Source organism: Geotrypetes seraphini, chromosome 1, assembly GCF_902459505.1.
Source record: "Geotrypetes seraphini chromosome 1, aGeoSer1.1, whole genome shotgun sequence".
Taxonomy (NCBI): Eukaryota; Metazoa; Chordata; class Amphibia; order Gymnophiona; family Dermophiidae; genus Geotrypetes; species Geotrypetes seraphini.
In genome coordinates, this window is record NC_047084.1 from 10707917 (window position 1) to 10725156 (window position 17240).

The following is a 17240-nucleotide window of genomic DNA, read 5'->3' on the forward strand; positions in this document are numbered from 1 at the left end:
GAAGATCATAGGGTGGCCACTGTAAAAAAGGTTCCAGTGGTAATCTGGGAAATTATTGGCCAGTAAGCCTGACTTTAGTGCCTTGTAAAATCATTGTAAATTATGGGATACATAGCCAAACATTGTTTAAGGGACAGAGTCTGCATAGGTTCAGGCAAGGGAAATCTTGCCTCACCAATTTGCTTCATTTCTTTGAAGTTGTGAATAAACATGTGGATAAAGGCAATATGTTTGATACAGTGTATCTAGATTTTCAGAAAGCTTTTCGACAAAGTTCCTCATGAGACTCCTGAGAAAATTAAGAAGTCATGGGATATATTCTGAAACTGGGAAAAGATGGAGTCCTTTTGGATTCTTATAGACCTATATCGTTGATGAATGTGGATGTTAAAATCTTGTCCAAAATATTGGCTAATCAGCTGGCAGTACAATTGCCCTCTATAATCGGGGACCATCAGGTGCGGTTTGTGCCTAATAGGCATTCGGTGCTCAATGTCCATCGGGTTTTATTGACAATGTCACTTGTTCACAGGGATAGGATACCAGGCGTATTAGTGAGTATAGATGCGGAGAAAGCTTTTGATAACATGAATTGGGACTTCTTGTTTATCACTATGACTTATGTGGGAATTGCTGGTTAGTTCGCCTCTGTGGCGCGTTTATTGTATGCTAACCCCATAGCACAAGTTTTGGTTAACGGCATTCGAACATCTGCTTTCTCAATACATAAGGGGACCTGCCAGGGGTGTTCTTTATCTCCCCTTTTTGTTTGTACTTTATTTGGAACCCCTTTTACGTACTATTGAGAGAGTTGTGGATATTCGTGGGTTGCCGTTGGGTATGGAGGATTAAAAGTTCTGGCGTATGCTGATAATATGCTTTTCACCCTTGCACAACCACAGACTTCTTTGTTGCATTTATTGGATGCTCTTTAGGAGTATGATTTTTACTCAGGCCTTACTTTAAATTTGAACAAATCACAGGTCCTTCCCTTGCAGAAGGAGGTGCGACAATCTTGGATAGGAGATTTCCCCTTGGCGTGGGCTACACATGAGATTAAATACCTGGGAATTTTACTTCAGCAAGATTTGACTAGGCTGTATATTGCTATTATTGAACCCCATCTTAGAGCGTTGAAAAGTAGGCTGCAAGCATGGCAATCTTTTCCTATCTCTCTTTTGGGACGTATTGCTTTATATAATGGCTGTACGTTTTTCAGGTCCTACCCTTATTGCTCTCACCCAGTCATTTAAAATATATTGGGAAAGCAGTGTCTCAATTTTTATGGAAAGGGAAGAGAACATGTCTTCCTTTATCCCTACTCATGCTTCCAAAGGCATGGGGTGACTTGGGGCTACTTAATTTAGAATGATTCTCTTGGGCCTGTGGCATGTGCCACATTGAGGATTGGTTCCACAACACCTCCCATTTTTTGGTCACATCGGTTGAAATACAATTATCTTCACCCTTGCATTTCAGTTCCTTTTTTCATGCCACTTGTCCACCTAAGGCACTCTCGGGGCCCCTTGGAATTGTTTTATGTCCCTCTGCATACAGTTTGGAGACATGTTTGATCGAGGAGTTGGTTTGAGAGTACATTGAAAAGTGTCCGGTCCATTTCATTGAGAGGTTTGAGCAGCTATCCTTCAAACGTTAAGTATTTGATCATATATAACTTTGTGTTTTGCAGGATTGAGTGTGACTTCACATCCTGAGGCAGCTTATAATTAGCGAAACGCTGGCCATCGTCGATGTGCGGTGTCTTTCTGTTTACTCAATAGAATTTGGCTTTTCAAATCATTTTCAGATCATAGGGGTCCTGATACAAGGCAGAGTATATTCCACTTGCATTGCACAAGGCTTTTCTCTATTGAAATATTATTGAGGAGGTTTTTTATGCCAGTGACTTTATTACACCCTGTAAAACTCCACCTGTTTTCAACCTGAGTTTATCGGTTTGGTGGAGGGGGGGATCTGAGGCTTTTCCCTCCTCTTAATAATTTTCACAGAAGAAGCATTGCTGATGTGCGAATTGTGGGTTTTTCTGCCTTGTTCTGGAACTCTATGCCTGTGGAATGTTTAGTACTTCTCTTTGTGGACTCTGCTGATCTTTCATGAGTAGTTGTGCTGTGCTGTAAACCAGGTCGAAAGTGTAGTGAGATTATTTTCCTACACTGTGTCACAAATATGGCCTTCTAGACAGAGACACTTTTTGTTACCTTCAACTCCACCATTATGTTGCGTCCTTGCCTCATGACTCATTGATTGCAAAGATGCAAGAGTTGTTAATTGAGACTTATTGGCTGGACGCTCAGTTGCTAGTCCCAATGAAATCTTATCATATATTTTTGTTAGAAAAGGTCCCAGAACTGCAATGTGAGGGTCGGGTTGTCAACTTATCTCCTATCCTAATATTACCTGGTACATCTGGAGATAGAAAAGGTGTTAACAACATTACCTGCACTTTAGGATGGTGTGAATTGTAAAAAGTAGGATAATATTTTTAAATGTTGTTTTAATTTGTACATTTGGAGTTATGTACGCAAATAGTTTTGTATGTTATAGATCCCTAATGTAGGCCAAGAGCTGAAACACTGGCAGTATCCAGTCTTTTTAGTGAATAAAGAATCATCTGTTCTAGTTCTATTGGCATGTACACTTTTGTGGGTGTTGTAGAGAACTAAGGAGCCCATACCACCCTGTTGGTTCAATTAGAACATCGTGACTTTTTTATTGGTTTGTAGTAGGATGGTTTTGCTCTGGAGTATATGAGAAAATGTATGAATTGCATAGTGAACTGCATGAAGCTTGAGCACATTGATATGGAGAGATGCCTCCTCTGTAGTCCATCCACCCTGCATTGTGAATTGTAGAACATGAGCTCCCCACCCTGGTGTGGAATCATCTGTGGTAAGAATAATATCTGGAGTAGGTGGGGCAAATGGTGCTCTCTGTGATAGATTGGAAACCTTGAGCCATCACGTTAGTCCTTTTTTGATTTGAGGGGTGATTGTAATCTTGTGACCCAGAGTTTGACCCCACTAGACTGGTCTCATCCGAAGTCTTACTATAGGAAGTATCATAGTGGGCACTGACATGTACTGCATACCAAAAACTTGAGAAGAGCTCTGGGAGTACAGGTTTTTGAGTGAAGAATTTGATGGCTACAAAAAGTGATATTTGTATCCGGTCCTGAGACAGGAAAACCTGAGACTAAATGGGTCCAATTGGAATTGGAGATATTGGGTTGGATGTAGTGTAGATTTTTCTTCACTGATGACAAACCTGATAGTTTGAAGAGTGAGTCTTGTAGTCTGAAGAACTTAATTATATCTGGTCTTGAATGCCCAACAATTAGCAAATTGTCCAAGTAGAGAAAGACAAATATGCCTTTCTCTCTCAGATAGGCCATAACTATCATCAGAATCTTTGTGAATATTTTGTAGGCAGAGGAAAGCCTGAATGGCAGGGCCTTGTACTGGAAATGTGATTTTTAAAATGTGAAGTGGAGATATTTTCAATGCATTGTGTGCAAAATCATCCTTCAGCTTGAAGAGAATTGAAGAGGTAGTTTGAAGAGTGTACATTCTGAAACTTTCTTTTTTGGAAAATGGATTTAGATGTCTGAGATTAAGAATAGGTCTTCGTCCCCCAGATTTATTTGGTATTAGAAAATATTGAGAATAAAAACCTTGAGGTATTTTGGATGTGTAGACTATTTCTATTGTGAAATGTTTTGTGAAGGAAACCTGAGCTTAAGCTGGTATGAAGTGGTATCTTATACTGTAAGAGATGTTTCTTGCAACTCCTACTAACTTATCATAAAGCATCCATAAATGTCAGATTTTAATGTGCTTTCAAGCCTTCTGTATTAAAAAGTAAAAGACATAAGGAAAAAAAAGTCTTCCCTTTCCAATCTCGTAACAAAAGTAGCAGCTCAGGGCCAAATTTTACAATTACATGTCAGGTCTCGACCAGCAATGTGTACATTCTTGATCTCATATATTCATTTGCTAAAGTTGCAGCATATGTGGTTGGAAGTAAAGGACTGTGAGAGAAGAACAGTGCATTCTTTGTGTGGAAACATACCTGAGATCAGATAAACAGAATTTTCATCTATGAGAAATTGCCTCCATAGTAAAGCTGACTGCAGCTTGGTAAAAACACCCATCTATTTGGAATAGTTTTAGCTAGAGGACTTGGAACTGGAATCCACTGCAGGATAAGTCTAAATGTAGCAATTTTATGGGGGTCAGTTGGAGAAAACCAGTAACAGAGTCTTGAGATTTAATTTTGAAAATAGAATCATACTGGCCAGTAATGGCCATCGACTGGTTAACTTGCTTAAGTGCAGCTATCTAGTCATTTTCATTAGCACTCAACCAGTTAGTGCCACCGAAAATGACCAGTTAGCACCAAAGTGGAAGCTGGCTATGATGGGGGCATTTCGGGAGCATTTCAGGGCCAGAGTCCAGTTAGCTCCTAATATTCAGAGCTAACTGCCCATGTTTAGTGCATAAATAGGACCGTATTTCAAGTTTTAGCATCGGTACGGATGAAATCACACTGTCTGCCAGCAGCTGAATGTAAGGAGAAGTCTCAGTCTTGGGATGGTCCATCACTGGATCTGCACCCCAGGGCCCGTACAGAATAATTATTTCTTCCTGGCCCTCTCTGTTTGCTCTCAGCATGCATGCTCTTCTCCTAGGGAGTAGGATCACTTGGAGGTAAGGGATTTCCATTCAAGGCCCTTGTGAAGAAGTTTCACTAAACATATAATGTAGAGGCAGATACGGGCTGTTTCATCTGTTTCACTGAACTTAAGTGCAAAACTGAACAGCTGTGAGTTAATATTTTTGGCTTGAGGTTATGCAGCATTTAACAAACATGGTAAAACGCCACACGCTTGCTCCATCTCTTTAATCCTGTAGCTGCTTAGGGAATGGCTGGTTAGCAATGATATTCAGCAATGCTAATCTGTTAAGTGCCACGGAATATTGGTGACCAGCTAGCTATAGCAAGATTTCACTGGGCAAGAGAAGCCCATGTCCAGTTATAACTAAGAACACGGTAGGGTAAACAATAGACATACCAGCAAGCTGAAGATATGATAAATAAAGTACAGATAACTAGATTTATCAGAATGAACATAGTACACAATATTGGTAATATGCATGTAAATAAGTAGGATTTACATGAACATAATACACAATATAAATATTATTTGTGATATATGTAGGATGAGTGATATTAATGTATAAATATAATAATAATAACTTTAATAACTTTATTTTTCTATACCGCCATAGTCAGGCGACTTCTAGGTGGTTTACATTGTAAGAGGGCTGGACATTCAGCGAATAACAAAAGGTCTTAATACAAAACAATAAGTCTACATACAATACAATACAGTACAGTACAATACAGTGAGTCTAAATACAATACAATACAATAAGACTAGATACAATACCATGCAATGTGTCTAATACAATATAATAGTCTAATGGGAAACTAACGTGCTAATTGGAGTTCTATGGGTAATGAATACCTGAATACTTTAGAGCTTACATATGAGTAGGAGTTCTATGAGTAGAGGATATCTGAATAGATGAGGAGCTTCTTGAGAGGAAGAAAAAGGCGTTTACGGGGAGGGGAGTCCTAGTGAGGGAGGGTCCTAGTGAGGAAGGGGACAGTTTTAGTCAACGAATTTAGCGACTAGGGCGGTTTTGATCGATTTACGGAAGGCACTGTAAGACAGATTGGTTTCGTTTATGTAGTTTTTCAGCCAAACTTGCTGTCTGCTTGCTTGGAACTTAAAGGTTCTGTCCAGGAATGATTTGTATCTGCAGCCTGTAATCTTTGGGTATGCAAAGAAGTTTTTGTTTCTGGTTGCTCGTGTGGGGTTGTGCAGGATGAAGTGAGTTTGCAGGTATGAAGGTGCTAGTCCCCAGGCTTGCCTGTAACAGGTGCAAGCAAATTTGAATAGTATTCGCGCTTCTATTGGAAGCCAATGCAGTTTTTTATAGTAGGGGCTGATATGATCGTTTTTTCTTAGTCCAAAAATTAGGCGAACGGCGGTGTTTTGTATTAATCTCAGTTTTTTTATTGTTTTTTGTGGGATGCCCAGGTAGATGATTTTGCAGTAGTCAAGAATGGATAGGATCAGTGCCTGTACCAGCAACCTGAATGACGTTGGGTCAAAGTATTTTTTTATGGTCCTTAGTTTCCATAGCGTGTAAAAACATTTTTTCACTAGTGAGTTTGTGTGGTCAGTCATAGTTAGATGAGTGTCTAGGGTGATACCGAGTATTTTTATGTTTTTGGAAATTGGGTATTCGTGATTGTTTATTTTTATCGATGTTCTCGTGATTTTGTCATTAGGACTAGCCAAAAAGACTTTTGTTTTCTCTGCGTTTCGTTTTAGTTTGAAATTAGTGGTCCATTTGTCAATTTCGGTCATTATGTTTGAGAGGTTGTCTACAATTTCTTTTATGATGTCATTTATGGGGATTAGAATGGATATGTCGTCTGCGTAAATGTAGTGTATTAAGTTGAGTTTTTGTAGGAGGAGACCTAAGGAGGCAATGTAGATATTGAAAAGGGTGGGCGATAGGGGGGAACCTTGAGGTACGCCTGAAGGGTTTTTCCATGGTTTGGAGTAGTTTTCGTTGCTGATTACTTGGTAGGATCTGTTTATTAGGAATTCTTGGAACCATTTCTTTGCCTTTCCAGAGATTCCCATTACTTCAAGGCACAGCAGCATGATTTCATGGTCTACCAAGTCGAACGCGCTGCTGAGGTCTAATTGTAGGATCAGTGCGCTTTTGCCCTTGCTAAAGAGATCATAAAGGTGATTCAGTAAGGAGGCTAAGACAGTTTCTGTGTTGTATCCTTTCCTGAATCCTGATTGGTGTTCACTAAGGATGTTAAATTTGTCCAGGTAGTTTACTAGTTGAAGGTTGACCAATCCTTCCTGTATCTTTGTGAAGAGGGGAATGCTTGCTATGGGTCTGAAATTGGATGTCAGAGCTGAAGAGGTTTTCCGATCTTTGGGGATTGGAGTGATTAGTATGTGACCCATTTTTTTGTTTAATGTTCCGCTTGTAAGGGCGGATGTTAGCCAAGCGAATAGTTCCTTTTTAAATTCTGGAGGGGCAACTGTCATGATTTTTGGGGAACATGCGTCAAGTAGGCAGTTAGATTTGGTGTACTTGTTGAATAAGTTTAGGAACTGATGCCAGTCAGGGTAATCGAGGTGGTCCCATATCATGTCTACTCTGGTGTCTTGGTCATGGGGTTCGAGGTATTGAAGAGCATTTGTTGTGGTTGTGGGTAGAGTTGCTCTTAACTCCGCGATTTTATTTTGAAAGTAGTTGGCTAGGGTTTGTGCCGATGGAGTGGGCTCATTGTCCTTTTTCAGTATTTGTGTTGTATCGGTTATTGTTTTTACTAGTTTGAACAATTCTTTGCTGTTTATTTTTGAGGTATGAGCATGGGGCATTGACGCCATTTGTGAAAGCTTCAGGTATGAAAATAATTCTACATGCAAAATGACACCAGCGCAAGGTTTTAAAATTATAACCAGGATTTATTGAATTATTGGTTCTATTTTCCCATTATTAGATCAAAAGAATAGCATAATTGCTTACGTTGCGCTCATGGGAGATCATCATCGTGGCCAAAGACTGGCCTTCTCACAATGGTCTCGTCTTTCTATCTCATTACAGTCTATTATATAACTTTTGGTTTAGTGACATCATCAAGTTTGACGACCAATAACATTTCTATGGGTGGTCTTAAAGTTTAGACAAAGAAACATTCCTCCATGTTTAAAAGTTAGTCAAAGTTTCAGATGATTTCTGAATTAACATTAACATTCAAAAGAATTCACAATTATTAACATGGTAAATTCTCAGTCCTTCCATGCTGACAAGTTCTGAGCCTTAAAGGAAAAAAACTCCTAAGCTGACAGATTCAAATTGCACAGCCTTACACAGAAATCTTACTCAGGAGAAAAAAGGGGGGTTAAATCCCCCTCTCCTCTCCCTGAAGCATGTTTATGCTTATAAAACCATTTATATAAACCATTTATATTTTACACAATCATATCATCACATATTACATCCATGGGCCCCAAACATTCATAATTTCATTCATATCTTGGCCATTCATACTTCATACATTTTATATCTCAGTTTGGAATAAGGAATCTAATATGCTTTTTTCTAACTAGCCTGAGCACATCTGTTTTCAATTAGAACCACGAGGCTAAAGGCGGGAAGCTGAACAAAGAACAGAAACTATTCACTGGCACAAGATGCTGGCCTAAGACAGGACAGTTATAGCACATACAAAGAACCTAAAATGGATTCCATGTAATCCTGATTTCCACCATGATTTGGCTCAACAGCAAAGTACATACACAGATATTATTATGCTTTCCCTTATATTAATCCTTAGTATATTTTTCTCTGGCCTTAGCTACATTATATTTAAATGTTTTATTCACCTGTTTTTCGTACGCTTCTATTTGGGCGTGGTCCTTAACTGACACAGAATTGTCTCTAACTAGAATTACCCAGAACCATATGAAAAACTGGCTTTTTGTAGAAAAAAACTCCACAAAAAATACTGCACTTATCATGTCCTAACATCCATTCTCATTTCCGTCCCATAACCAGCACCCCCTGCTGGCCACGAGCCACTACTCAATCCCCTCTTGGATATTACTGAATTTATGAAGTAATATTCATAATTGAGCTCGTGGTCTTATCTGTGGCGCTGGGGTTCACTCAGGGTACGGTTCTTCTCATGGATCAGTGTGTGTCTGTGCAAGTATATTCTTTTAAATGCCAATTAGATAGCAAAAGCCAGAAAAATGTACTACCTAGGCTGCAACGGCAGGTGCCTAGAAGATCTTACCCAAAGCTTACTTGAATTCTCTAGTGAGAATGCAAGCAAATCCCATCCACTATTCTAGATAAAACCCATCTAAGTGTACATTTATGTAAGTTGCTGTCTAAACCATATCATATAGGAAACTTACCATTCCAGTGGTAGTTAGACAGTGTCTGTTCTAGGTGCAAGTACAGTCCTAGAGCAGAGACGTCTGTTGTTTTATTCATAGAGGTATTCATGAAACTCCAGTACTTTTGAAGTTTAAAAGTCAGAAAATTTAGAGAAAGTATAGTTAAAGAAAAATAGAACCCTAGATTTCCCTAAGATAAAGAGAACCTCAGTATTACCTAATTTAATTAGTCCCTATGCTCAAAAGTGTTATGTTATAAAATTTTGGAATTAAATCAATAAAGTGTAAAATAATGCACAGTGTTAAGAAAACCCAAATATATGCTTAATATGGAAATGTACTCTTGTGCAGATAATGCATGCACATCAGATATAAGTTTTCTTTTTCTGTGTGTGTTGCAGGAACTCATTTCTCAAATTAAAATCATTAAAAGGACTGATGATATCAGCTGTTAAACCCAATTAAACAATATTGTGGCACTGTGTTACAGCTTAGAAGCTGCCACTGTGTATAGAAATACAGTCATATGAAATAAAATTTAAAATACAGGATACACAAAATATTTTCTGAGAACAATGCATGAAGACAATGATAAAGAAAATACAGTTATTAATACAATATCAGAATAAGTCTATGAAATTATGCAAAAGCATAATTAAAGTTCAGAAGCCTAATTCAAATGAAATGATTTAAAGTAACGTGGTTTAAGATAAAGTCTGTTTTTTTCGTTCAAAATTTTTTTTATGAGTCCAGAAATGTCTTTTGCAAATAGTTTTAGCAACTTGTAAGGTCGGAGTCTCTAAATTAATTTCAGTGAAATTTAAATCATGGCTTTAAAAAGTTCATGCTGCAATGTTTTCATAATTCAAGCTTGGCTTTTCTGTAACTGAAAGCTTGGCTTTTCTGTACAACTGAAAGGTAAGCACAGCTCATTAGTTGAAGACAAAGGAACACTGAAATTCCCGCCGAAAATTCAGCATCGGAATTTTTTCTCTGTGTTCTCCACAGCTCTAGTGGTGGAATGTGGTACTGCTGGTCAGTGTAAATCCTGGAAGGAAAGCACATGTTCATTAACAAAAGAACAAAGAAAAAAACACATAGCACTTTATCCCCTCTGCAAACTGTACCAATTCTTGTATTGCAGAGTTACAGTTTCTGTGTTGAATTGTTGAAAGGATTCAAAGAAGGTTCTTAACTGAAACACAAAACATACAGATTAAATAGACTTTTTTCAGGGTCCTGTAGTACCAAAATTGGCCACAGGAAAATTTAAACATGCAGACACATTCTCTACATGGTAAAATTAGACTTTCTTTTTTTTCTAACATCAGGGAATTATTCTCAATTCCATATTCTTTATTAGGTTCCTATCCTGAAGAGCTTACTTGTAAAAAGTAAGCAAAATTTCAATTCCGAATTCATCCACTTACATAAAAGTTTATTATAATTGTTCTTTTCTGTTAACCAAGTTAGCAAGCCCTTTGTTTCACATTTATTTCGATTTTCAAAAAAATATAGGTACTTAACCTCTACTTTTGTTAATCTTTTTATTTTAAACTTCCCAATTTAATTTTAAAATGTATTTAAATTTAATTACTCCCTAATCATACATTTCGGACAATGCACAAGTTTAAAAATACTTTATAAACCATGCAGGGGTACAAAAATTCATATTCAAAATTAATTTGAACCCTGAGATAAAAATATAAAGGCAGGGATTTTATTTTTCCCTTATGCACACTTGCCTGCTTTTAAGCATGGTATCTGTTTTTTGGAATAAATCTTTTTCTTTTCCACAAAATTATCCTTTCACTGTTGAATACAATTCCCAAGTCCAGCAGAATTCTTTTCTTTTCTCCCATCTTCCCTATCGAACTTCTAATTAATACATTTCACAAGCTTTCTTTCCACATTCCTGTACATTCGTTCTACAAACTATCTCCCTGCTTTGAAACAGCCAAACATTTAAACGATCTAGCTATTCAAACTTTCTTTTCCAAATTGTTTAAATATCACATTCTGACCCAACATTTCTTTTCTTGCAACACTCTTATAACTCTTTTAAAAAATAAAGGAACAAGGGAAAAATTCAAGCTACATAACGTCTTTTTTTTTTTTTTTCTTGTACAGAGCCCTTAGGCTACAAACAGCTTCTGAAACTCTCCCAAAGTACCTCCATTGTTCCTAACACCGCAGGGATCACTTAGCTATGTAAACTCTGTTCTCCTAATACACTGCATTTTGAACTTAAATCAACATATTCAACTTCTCGACATCAAAACCACTTTGAATTAACTTCAAGTGCCTTACTAAACAATTACCCGGCTGATCGGAACTCCAACCTGCATGCATTTCCCTGTTAAAGTTTTATCGGAGAGAGACCACATTGAATCCTGACATTTACACTACATAAACTTTTCTTTTTTTCTCTACTACATCGGAAACAAATTTAAGCCACGGATACATAGGATTCTCATGTCTTGCTAAACTACCAGTTCTCAATAAACCCTTTTAATATGCAAAACAGACTTGCTCCGAGATAAGCAAATACCTGTTGGAAATCTGTAGCCCCAAGACAAAGGACTCCATTGCTGCTATTCCCTCCCCCTCTTTCCTCCCCCTTCCCCTCTGCCTGGAAATGAACAAAGGAGAAACTCAAAAAAGACCCGCCTTTTAGCTCATGTGATAACTCTGTGGAAGGCGAGGGAGGAAAAAGGTGGGGGTGAAAATCCCCCATTTGCAGCCCGCTCTTTCAAACAAAGGAGACTGAAGGGAACGGGAAGCCATTAACTTTATTTTTCTTTTTCCAGAGACAAGAGAAAAAGTTAGGGCAGAGAGAGACAGAACTGGAGTTTAGAAAGACAAAGCTGAGAAACACAATTTCTTTTTTCTTTTCAAAGTAGTTACTTCAGATAGGCACTGAAAATGCAGAGAGGGAGACAAAGAAGAAGGGGGGGTGCCCTCAGCCCGTTTTTTCAAACAAAGAGACGGGTGAGGGAAACTTTTCAAAGTCAGATTAAAACAGACAGTTTTCTTTGTCACAGAGAGAAAGAGTTAGTTCAGAGACAAAACTTAGACACACAGCAGGAAAGAACAAATTTGTTTTTTTCTTCAAACTTAATAACTTCTATTATAGCAAAAACTTACGTTCACAGAGGAGACCTGCTCTCTACTGGGCACATTTTTTTCTTCTTTCAGACAGAGCCAGATGGAAAAATGCCAGCACTGCAAGGTTTTTTCTTTCTTTTCACAACATTCTTTCTGTGTTACTTTTATTTCTAATTTTTTCTTTTTTCTTTTTCCATTAATATTTAATTTCCACTAACTTCATATAATTATGTACAGATATATACAAGCATGCATGCTCCTTACTGTTAAATAATTTTTTTTTTTTTTTATTATTATTAATTAATTTTTTTTTTCTTTTTATTATTTTTAAATTATTTTTTTTTATTATTATTTTTTTTCTTTAAACAGGCGTAATACTCACAATTTTCCAGTTTTCCGGTCCCGTTTTATCTCTAATTTCCGCCATATTCCTGCGCAGCCAGTCAACCTGTGACTACCTTTTGTTACACAACCATGCGAAATCTCCAGAGCTCCTAGAGTTTCCATGAATAACCTATAAGCTTTTTCAAGACGTCAAATTAGTTAGTTCCCGGGTTTCGCCACCAATTGAGCATGGGGCATTGACGCCATTTGTGAAAGCTTCAGGTATGAAAATAATTCTACATGCAAAATGACACCAGCGCAAGGTTTTAAAATTATAACCAGGATTTATTGAATTATTGGTTCTATTTTCCCATTATTAGATCAAAAGAATAGCATAATTGCTTACGTTGCGCTCATGGGAGATCATCATCGTGGCCAAAGACTGGCCTTCTCACAATGGTCTCGTCTTTCTATCTCATTACAGTCTATTATATAACTTTTGGTTTAGTGACATCATCAAGTTTGACGACCAATAACATTTCTATGGGTGGTCTTAAAGTTTAGACAAAGAAACATTCCTCCATGTTTAAAAGTTAGTCAAAGTTTCAGATGATTTCTGAATTAACATTAACATTCAAAAGAATTCACAATTATTAACATGGTAAATTCTCAGTCCTTCCATGCTGACAAGTTCTGAGCCTTAAAGGAAAAAAACTCCTAAGCTGACAGATTCAAATTGCACAGCCTTACACAGAAATCTTACTCAGGAGAAAAAAGGGGGGTTAAATCCCCCTCTCCTCTCCCTGAAGCATGTTTATGCTTATAAAACCATTTATATAAACCATTTATATTTTACACAATCATATCATCACATATTACATCCATGGGCCCCAAACATTCATAATTTCATTCATATCTTGGCCATTCATACTTCATACATTTTATATCTCAGTTTGGAATAAGGAATCTAATATGCTTTTTTCTAACTAGCCTGAGCACATCTGTTTTCAATTAGAACCACGAGGCTAAAGGCGGGAAGCTGAACAAAGAACAGAAACTATTCACTGGCACAAGATGCTGGCCTAAGACAGGACAGTTATAGCACATACAAAGAACCTAAAATGGATTCCATGTAATCCTGATTTCCACCATGATTTGGCTCAACAGCAAAGTACATACACAGATATTATTATGCTTTCCCTTATATTAATCCTTAGTATATTTTTCTCTGGCCTTAGCTACATTATATTTAAATGTTTTATTCACCTGTTTTTCGTACGCTTCTATTTGGGCGTGGTCCTTAACTGACACAGAATTGTCTCTAACTAGAATTACCCAGAACCATATGAAAAACTGGCTTTTTGTAGAAAAAAACTCCACAAAAAATACTGCACTTATCATGTCCTAACATCCATTCTCATTTCCGTCCCATAACCAGCACCCCCTGCTGGCCACGAGCCACTACTCAGGTACCAATTTTTTTCGCATAATGCTTAGTGCGTTTTTCTTTGATCAGATTTTTGTATATTTTCATTTTTTGTTTCCAGTTTGTCTTGTCTGATTCTTTGTTTGTTTTTAGCCAGATTCTCTCCAATTTTCTTAGTTCCTGTTTGGTGGTTAGTAGTTCACTGTCAAACCATTCATTTGGCGGTCTATTTCTCTTTTTGTATGTTTTATATGGTGCTATTTGGTCTAGGAGTTCTTTGCTGTAAGTTTCCCATCTTGTAGGGAAATTCTGAATTTCTTTGGTTGTAGGATGTAACTCGTAGTGGGTCCAAAATTCGATTGGGTTAATAATGCCCCGGCTGGTTATTGTGTTCGTGTTGACGTTTTTGTGTTTTTGCTGTGTATTCTGTTTTAGCCAGTGTAGATTGAATTTGCCAATGTAGTGGTCTGACCAGATGCATTTTTCCCAGGGTCCTGGGTAATATTGTATTTTGGGATCTATTGTTTCTTTGTGGGAGAAGGTGATTAAGTCTAGTTTGTGTCCTTTTTCATGGGTTATTTCAGCGTCTGGGTTTGAAAAGTCCAGTGACATTAGGAAGTTGGCGATTTCAGTTATTTCTGGTTTAGTCTTTTGCTCTAGGTGAGTGTTGATGTCTCCCAGAAGCAGGTTATATGATCCTTTTAGGGTGGATAAGGTAAGGAATTCGGTGAATTCCTCTTTAGCGTTTGACCATTTTTTGGGTGGGATATAGAACAAAGTTGTAATTAATGATTCTTCTAACTGTGCGTTAGTGATTTTGCAAGTTAGTATTTCAAGGTTTTCTGACAATTTGGAGTCGGTCTTGATGTAGTTGAAGTGTTCTTTTAGGATGATCGCTAGTCCTCCTCCTTATGTAAGGAGTGAATGTATAGGGTGAAGACAGTATTCTCTAGTGATACAGTAATTATACACTATCTTCACCCTATGTAAGACTAATGTAAAAGATATGTAAATGTATTGTAACATCATTACAGAAGCCATATATAGAAAACCATCACAGAAACACTCTTACTCTGTATTGTAACACCATTACAGAAGCTCATGTAAACCACTCTGAATTGACTTCCCAGTCATTAGTAGCGGTATAGAAGCTTTTAATAAATAATAACCTTTTGAATATTGACTCCTATGTTTTTATGTGTTTTATTTGCTGCCTAGAACTGTAGATGGGTGAGTATAAATGTTTGTTAACCCCCCCCCCAAAAAAACAACTCTATACAAATAAAGACCAGGATTTTTACTCAGGAATTTTACCCAGGGAGAGTGTGGCGCAGTGGTTAAACTACAGCCTCAGCACCCTAGGGTTGTGGGTTCAAATCCACTCTGCTCCTTGTGACCCTGAGCAAGTCACTTAATCCCTCCATTGCCCCAGGTACATTAGACGGATTGTGAGCCCAACGGGACAGACAGGGAAAAATGCTTGAGTACCTGAAAAAAAACCATGTAAACCGTTCTGAGCTCTCCTGGGAGAATGGTATAGAAAATTGAATAAATAAAATAAAATAAATGCTCAAGATGGGTAGAGGAGGTTCATGTTGGAGTGAGGGAAGAGGAGCTTTGTTCTGGAGGAGGGGCTTTACAACAGAGTTATATTTGGGGAAAAGCTTGTGGGGATTGGTTTACGTAGTGATGGTGGTGGGGCTTCTGGCACTGAGATAGAAGCCAAAAAGACCTCTTTGATGAAGGAAATAATCCAAGAGAGAAAGTTGTGAGGAAAAGATGCCAATCACTCAGCAGCGACTGTCCAAAATTTTCTGTATTAAATGGCAGCACTATTCAAGCCTGTTGCTCGTGCCAAAGTTAAAAAGGTACATGGAAGGGGTTCAGGCGTGCACGTTAGGGGAAGGAGTGGGAAAGGGGGCAGAGAGGAAGAGGGGTGTCAGCGCCCCGAGGAAGACCACCCCCTCACCCCCCCCCCCTTACTACGACACTGGTTCCAGCACAGACTTCTGCGGAACCCTTCTCCATTGAAAATATTGACCATTTCACACTACTCTCTGTTTTCTGTCTTTCAACCATATCATTTTTTTTTTTTATTTATAAATTTTGAATACATTACAATATCCAATAATTCCAAAGGAAAAAAGGATAAACACATAAAACAATACATAATCATAATCACACCATACATACATAATTCCTTTTAAGCCCACATTAATGGGGAGCACATATTGCTATTTCTAATCAAATAAATTCAAGAAAATAAAGGACAATAATTCTCGGTTCGCACTAGAGAACCTTGAATCATTCCTTAAAATGGGATATTATTTAAATTAATTCTCCTCATATTCTCAGCTAGGTGAAACAAATCTCATTTCTGTAAGCCCACTGAGTGAGCAGAGGGCTCATAATATTGGCGAGCCCAGCAAACATTAATAGGTTTAAGTGTGGGGGGAGGGTAGGAAGGGGTCTTCGGATGATTGGAAGAAAGATTGGAAAGTGAGGCGGGGAATAAGTGGATTGATGGGATTGGCAGCAATTTAGAAGGATGAAAGTCGTGGGTAATGAGGTGTGATTGGTGGGAGAGATAGGGATAGAGATAGGTGGAAATCGGGCGGGAGAGTTGTTGTGGTGTTTATCTGAGGGAGGTGGGGTGTGAGGAGGGTAGGCGTGTGAAGGGAGAGAGAAAAATATAATTTTGAAGTGGAGTGGGTAGTGGAGGAATTTGGATAGTTGGTTTGTTGTGGAAGAAGTGAGTTCGGGTGAGTGGGTTCTTTAATTCATTTTGGGGGGACGCGATTCCGTGCCTCTGGCTGGTGTGTGAGGCCGAATTTGCCTTGGTGCGGTGGGGTGAGTTCGTGCTTTCAGTCGGCAACGAGTTAAACAGCAGCGAGTTTGAGCTATTTACCTTGTAGCTCGTTGTCTGCTGTGTCGGGCTGTGTCCGGCGTTAGCGGTACCTTCGGTCGCGGCCGAGGCAGCATCGTGGGCTGGCTGAGGAGCGGTAGTGCGGTGGAGCGCATTAGCGCCTCAGCTGCATTGTGAAGTAGGGCCTTATTTGGGTCCTGTCAGCTGTGTGCGGCTGGCTGTGAGAGCTGCCTGCAAGGACTTCAAGTTTCTGATCGGTGTGTAGCAGGCATTTATCTTGGTGAGTGAAACAGCTTTTTTTCCTTTCTCTGTGAAGGAATTAATTGTTTTCTTGGTGAAAGAATTACTTTAGTGGAGCAGTTTATATTTCACTTGTGAGCTCATTGCTTCCCGGTTTTCTTTTGGCTACTTTAAGTATTATAGTGCCTGGTGAAGTGGACGGCTGGGTGGGGGAGGTGTGGTTCACATTGTGTGATTATGGCTCCTAA